Below are 6,234 nucleotides of genomic sequence, written 5' to 3'. Positions count from 1 at the left end.
ATACACTTCCAGTTAGTAAAGTAGGTAATGTTTTCCTGGTACTATTTAACACCAATTACAGCCACTAATACAATTAGCAATCAGTAGCGAAGTAGGTATCTCAAGTGTTACAGGCCATTACCACTAGTAAAGCAGCATGTATGATTAGTTACAAGCACATGTATACACTGATTGCAGAATTGGGGCTGATGAAACAGATCCTGAAAGTGGGACCAGTTGACACTGGGCAATGTCTTGTTTCAAAGATGATCTGCATCACAGAGTTTGGAGGCAGATAGGTGACAGTGGTGAGGGTCCAGTATGTCTAGATCTCATAGGGAAGTATACATGCAGGGGAAGTTCTCACAGAGGCTTTGTTTTGGGTAAAAATAGTTTTGTAGTGCAGAGACATAAGGAGGAATAGAACACCATCAAGTGGGACAGCCAGCAGATGCTTTCTGTCTTGTCAGACCAATTTATTTTTCAGTCTCTTTTCATATCTTTCAGTTGGAACAACCAACAGCACTTACCAATTCACGCTTTCTCAGGATTTTCTCTGGTGGTTTTTGTGCATATTGAGGGTATCTTGAGATGTCTCCAGTTTCTTGGTCCACAGCTGTGCTTCAAAGATGTTCCTCAAGGATGCTCTAGTTCCCAGTCTGGTAGGCACTTTCTTGGTTGGTATTTCACTGTTTTTCCACTTTTAATCTGGTCATCTTTATGGCTACCCCCATCAGAGTGCCATGAAATAAGGGGGCATGAGTTAAGTTTTTGAAGTTTACTTGATATAGTGAATATATCTACATTAAATGTCTTGCAAAATATGATAAAATATGATATTTGAATGCAAAGTTTTTACTTGATCTTTTTTTTTCTTTCCAGAAAATATTGATGTTCCTGAGTAGTTTTGGCATTGTGCATCACTACCCTTGAATGGAAGGGGCTGAGTGATGTTATTTGTGAAGATGCTTCGGTAACGGCAGTTCCTAAAAGGATGCTATACAAAGCATAAAGAATTTAACAGAGAAACCAGTAAAATGTAAAGGGAATGAGCATTGCTGTCGAGGTGCAGTATGTCAAAGTGGCTAATAAAACAAGGAATTTCTCATTAATTGATTGATGTGGTAAGAAGTGCTGGAAAATGGATATAACAGAAGATGGAAATATTCTTGCTGTGCATATACTAGGCTGAGCCCCTTAGCACATGATCCGTCTTGAGTGTTGTTTCGGTTCTATTACTGTCCCAAGATAACGTGCTTACTTCAGTCCTCCACAAATGAAATAGTTCCCTGTGTACAGAGGTGTCACTTCTATTTGATCACTGAGGGAATTCTGGTGTTAAGACAATATAAATCAGTTCATATGCTTGCAACAGTAAATGGAAATGTTACAGACCTAAAATCAGAAATCTGATGCAGAACAGGTTTCTTTCTGATCATTTAACCTTCTGTCAAGGATCTCTGCTTCAGGTTTGAAGTCTTGTGAGTTGACCAAGTATGGATTTTTTTTTTTTTTCCCTGACTCTGCCCAGATGAAGCCAGCTCCTTATATTGCATATATTAAGTCCATCTGGATGTTGAATCTGGCATTGCTGTTGCCACCAAATAATAAGGCTTCCTCAACTCTTCAGTCTCTTTCATGTCTGCATTTAAAAGCAAACAAAGAGTTTGTAATGTTCTAAGAATGTTTGTACAACACAAGCAAATCCTGTCAAGTATTTGATTTTGATTTGCATACTTGAGCTCAGAGTTGGTGCAAAGTTTACAGTTGCAATACAGAGCTGAAACATTTTCAGGTTTCTCTGGATAACCTCAGCCTACCTTTTGCTGACATTCTGTGGTTGGAGCCTATAACCTAAACTACTCAAATATAGCAAAATAAAAATTCAGAGGTTTTATGGAAAAACTTCAGATTTTGTAAGGTATTGCAGTGAATGAATTCCGATACAAATTTTATAGCTACAAAGCAAATTTTCAGCAAAGATCACACATATTTTACACTTCGGGAAAAAAAAAGGCAAAACTAAAGAAACACCCGTATGTAGTTTTCAATACTTCTTTATTTACCATCGCCTTTAAAAATTAAGGACAAGGTGTATAGGAAATGTCAGAACACAACATTGTAAAAAGATTTTAGTGTAAATTGTGATTTTAATCCTTATCTATGTACTATTTCTAGCTACAATGTCATATTCTGATGGAAGATGACTTGAAGTGGCTTGTCTTTGTTTTTAAAATGTCTTCAGAGTTACTTTGCTTTCTGGAGCTTACTGTATGACGACTTCTAACACCACCTTTGGTCTTCAGGCAAGGATTTTTTTCCGGCATTTTTCTTATTTTAGAAAACTTTTATTAAGCTGTAATTTCAGAAGCTCACTTGGAGAAGTTTCTCCAAGCTGTGTCACTTGGGGGTAGGGGAGGCTGAGAAGAAGAGGAGGAGTCCTAGTACTTCTAAGTGGTATTTTCCTTTATTCTCCTCCCTTCACAGATAATGCTTCACAGTAAACAACTTTCTTCCATGCATTGCTTACAACACTTGAGTAAATTTTTTACAACATTTGTGCAGCTGTTACAAAGCAAGAACACTATCCATCTACAGCAACAGGACATGAGTTAACTTCCAGTGCAGTGAGAAGGAGCTTGGGATGTCCCTGCCGCCAATGTGGTACTCAACACCACACCTTCAGTGCTCTACTGTCCTTACTCAGTGAAATATGTTGTCAGAATAGGCTTAGGGATCAACATTATACAATAATTTTAAGAATAGATGAAGTTATGTGTTGGGTATGTATAGCAGCTGAAAAAGCAAAATAGAGACTCAAGGAATCATTTAGACTGGAAAAGACCTTTACATCCAAGTGTTAACCCAGCACTGCCAAGCTCACCACTAAATCAAGTTCCTAAGCAACTTATCTACACTTTTAAATACCTCTAGGGCTGGTGATTCAACCACTTCCCTGGGCAGTGTGTTTCAATGCTTGACAACCCTTTCAGTGAAGAATTTTTTTTCTAATATCCAATCTAAACTTACCCTGGCACGACTTGAGGCCATTCCTTCTTGTCTTGTCACTTGGGAGACTACCCTCACCTCGCTACCAAGCTCCCTTCAGGCAGTTGCAGAGTAATTTACCCTCAGCCTTTTTTTTTCTCCAGACTAAACATTTTAAGCTCTGTCAGAGGACATTAGACTTGTGCTCCAGACCCTTCCCTAGCTTCACTGCGCTTCTTTGGACACGTTCCGGTACTTCACTGTCCCTATTGGAGAGAGGGACCCTGAACGGGTCAGCTGAGACCCAAGTGCTTTGCCCCAGGAAACATGCCTGGAATGAAGGAGTACCAGCGTGATCGCCCAGGCGCCGATGTGGGCTCTCGGGCTGCGAGAAGAAGAGAAGGGCTCCAGCTGTCATTGGGAGCGCCGCTGACCACCTCATCCCCGCCTGCCCCGCCGCGGGGCTCGCACCCTGCTGCTTGCAGCCGCGGGACGAGGCCGGGAGAGGGCAGCGCTCCCCTCCCAAAGACGCCGGGGGCCGAGGCCATCCTTCCCGGGGCCGGGGCGCTGCCGGAGGCTGACAGAGCTCCCCGCGGGGTTCCTGCCTTCCCGCCGGCCCCGTCGAGCAAGCCGGCGGGGACGAGCCGCATGCTGGGCTGCTCCCGGTGCCCTCGCAGCTTGGCTTTGTTCCCCCGCCACGCGGGCTGCCGGGGCTCGGGGACAGCGCATCCGCGACGGCGTGGCCCCGGCGGCCGCTCGCCTGCACCGGCTCTTTGCCGGCTCCGCGGGCGGCGGCAGCGGCGACAGGGACGGGCCCAGGACACCCCGCGTAGGTAAGACGGCCGCCGCCCTCGGGGCAGAGGGGGAGCCTGGCCCGCGACACCTGCTGCACTGCGGGGTGGGTGGGCGGGCGACGGGGCAGGGCCGCGGGGCCGAGCCGGGCTAGGCTAGGCCGCTGAGATGCGCGACGTTAAGCACGGGGAGCCCGGGCGGGCCCATCTCCATCCGGGGAATGCGCTTCCTGCGGGCTGTCAATGACCTCCCGAAGTCTCGAAAGTGAGGAGAAGGAGGATCATTCATTCATTCGTTTATTCATTTACTTTTCTACAGGTATACGTTTGCGTATCGTTTATTTTTTTATTTATTATTGCGCCGTAAGTAGATAAGGCATTTGGCTTTAATCATAAAAGTGCTCTCCCTTCTCAACTGGAGCAAAATAAGCTTATTTACTTTTAACTTCTTTAACAGCCAAAAAAAAAAAAAGTAAAGGAAATGGAAACTCTAGCGGTAAAATTCTGAGAAGCGGCTTTGAAGCCGTTCTTGGTAGCGTTTTGTTGGGACGCTGGTGTATGCCGCTTAGAGCTGCGCCGGTTTCCAACCTGCAGAGTGATTCTTCTGTAGGAAAAAAAAACCGCCCTAGAGCCCTGCATCATTGTCGTGGACTCTGTGTTCAGTCCTGTCTCTGTATTCAGTTCTACAGAAAAATAGAGTCAGTTCTCTTAAGTCATTACAAGGCACAAAAACGCGATAGCAAGCCAAACAGGTGACACATTTTTTTGTTTTGTAATTTGCTCTTCTCCTGCACTTGTGGAAGTAGGGTTTCTGGAGGCAGTTAAGTGAGAGGAGGTTTTTTCATATAGGTAAAAAATGAACTGTATTCTGTGACTTAGGTATGAAAAATCGACAGGAAATCTGGTGAAACAATTGTAGTACTTAACTGCTGGGGTTTTTTTGTTTTTTTTTTGCGAAGTGGTGTTTAAATATTGAGTGCAACAAAGATCATGTAGATTATACTACTAATAATATACCAGGAAACTCATCTCGCCTTCTCAGTTGACTTGCAAACTTGACATTTCTGCCAACATTTTGTTAGGCAATATCAGGAAGGAGTTATTCCTGGTCTTGATTTAAAATTGCTGCTGTTTTCTGAAGTTCCCATTGTTTTCCCTGAGAATGGTTCCTTTGTCGAGGTCCTTACAGAAGGGTATGGTGTGTGAAAAGACGCGGCATTCTTTTGGTCTGAATAACACTTTGAGTGAGATCTTGCACCAAGATTTAGGAAGGATAGTCTATGACTAATATAGTGACTCAGAAGACAGAGTTCCAGTGTTCGGCTTTGCCAGCCAAAACCCATGTCTTTGTATGGGCACACATCAGTCAGTCAGCACCTGCACATCTCGGTTTCCCCTTTACCACGTGGGAGATGTGATAATCTCAGGGCAGGAACATACATTCTCTGTGTCTTCTACAAAGAAGTCTTACAGATTCTAAGGTGCTACCTAGCAAGCAGAATTTGTGTCACAGTGCATGCCTGTGCACAGGTATTGAAGCTTCAGAAGTCTTTGATAGCACCAGAGGTTTTCATCCTTTTTTTTTTTTCCCCTTTCCTCTTCCGTATTAGCTTTGGCATTACTACTTCTATAGCATCTTCTCACCTGCTGCCTCAGGAATATTTTTGGAGTTTTCCTCAATATTGTCTGCTTTTCTTGAAATTCTTAAGAAATTATGGAACTTTCAAGACTTTACAGATTTTCCTACTGACTAGTTGAGCTGTGTCAGTTGTATCTTTCAGGCTCAGCGTTATCAAGACAAGTGACTACTGCTGAACTATGTTGGTGATTAGAAGAGGGCTGTGAGCTGGAATAGCCGTGCTTATCAATGGAAGCTGCTTCTGTGAATATCAAAATTGTGCCTAATGGCTTTAGGTATTCACAATTTGTTTCTTGCTCTTAATGGTTGTAGGGTTTGTTTTCACATTTGTGTCATTAAACACAGTATATCCCCTGACTTTGTTCATTAATTACAACAGTTTGGTGGATGATCAAGCCTGAGTGAAGGTGAAGCTTGATAGCATAGCAGCATGCATCTGAATGCATTTGTAGAACCAAACATTTATCATCCACTTCTTTGCTACCTTGCCAGTAAACTGTACAACTGAGCTGGATGAGTTTGGAAGAGTTTGCTTTTTCTTTGGTCTCATGGATTCACAATGCCCTAACTAGGGGAGTAGTAAAAATTTTAAAATCCATTAAAAATGTTGTCATTAAAAGGCTACAATATCTATGAAAATGAGCATTAAAAGGAGCAAGAGAGGCGAAACCAATTTTGGTTTGGTGACCATATATGTATAGCTGGTTTTGTTTTTTTCTTTCAGAAGTGTATAACCCACATTCCACATGTGTAAGGTTTCTAAGATCTATAACTCCATTTTATTTTTAGTTGAAATGAAAATGCTACGTTAAGAATGTTACTATAGGAATGCATAAA

At 42.9% G+C, this 6,234-nt stretch overlaps 1 protein-coding gene across 1 annotated transcript in view; it reads left to right on the top strand.

The window, feature by feature from the left end:
- Positions 1-3,708: 3,708 nt before the first annotated feature.
- Positions 3,709-6,234, top strand: part of ARHGEF28 (Rho guanine nucleotide exchange factor 28) — a 126,699-nt gene continuing 124,173 nt past the window's right edge. The window contains exon 1 of the mRNA XM_062017778.1: positions 3,709-3,800. The gene's annotated coding sequence lies outside the window, so the exon portion shown is untranslated. The remainder of the gene's footprint in view (positions 3,801-6,234) is intronic.

This window comes from Colius striatus, chromosome Z (assembly GCF_028858725.1).
Source record: "Colius striatus isolate bColStr4 chromosome Z, bColStr4.1.hap1, whole genome shotgun sequence".
In the NCBI taxonomy this organism is placed as follows: Eukaryota; Metazoa; Chordata; class Aves; order Coliiformes; family Coliidae; genus Colius; species Colius striatus.
The sequence above is the reverse complement of the archived record's forward strand: the minus strand, read 5'-3'. Positions and strand labels throughout refer to the sequence as shown.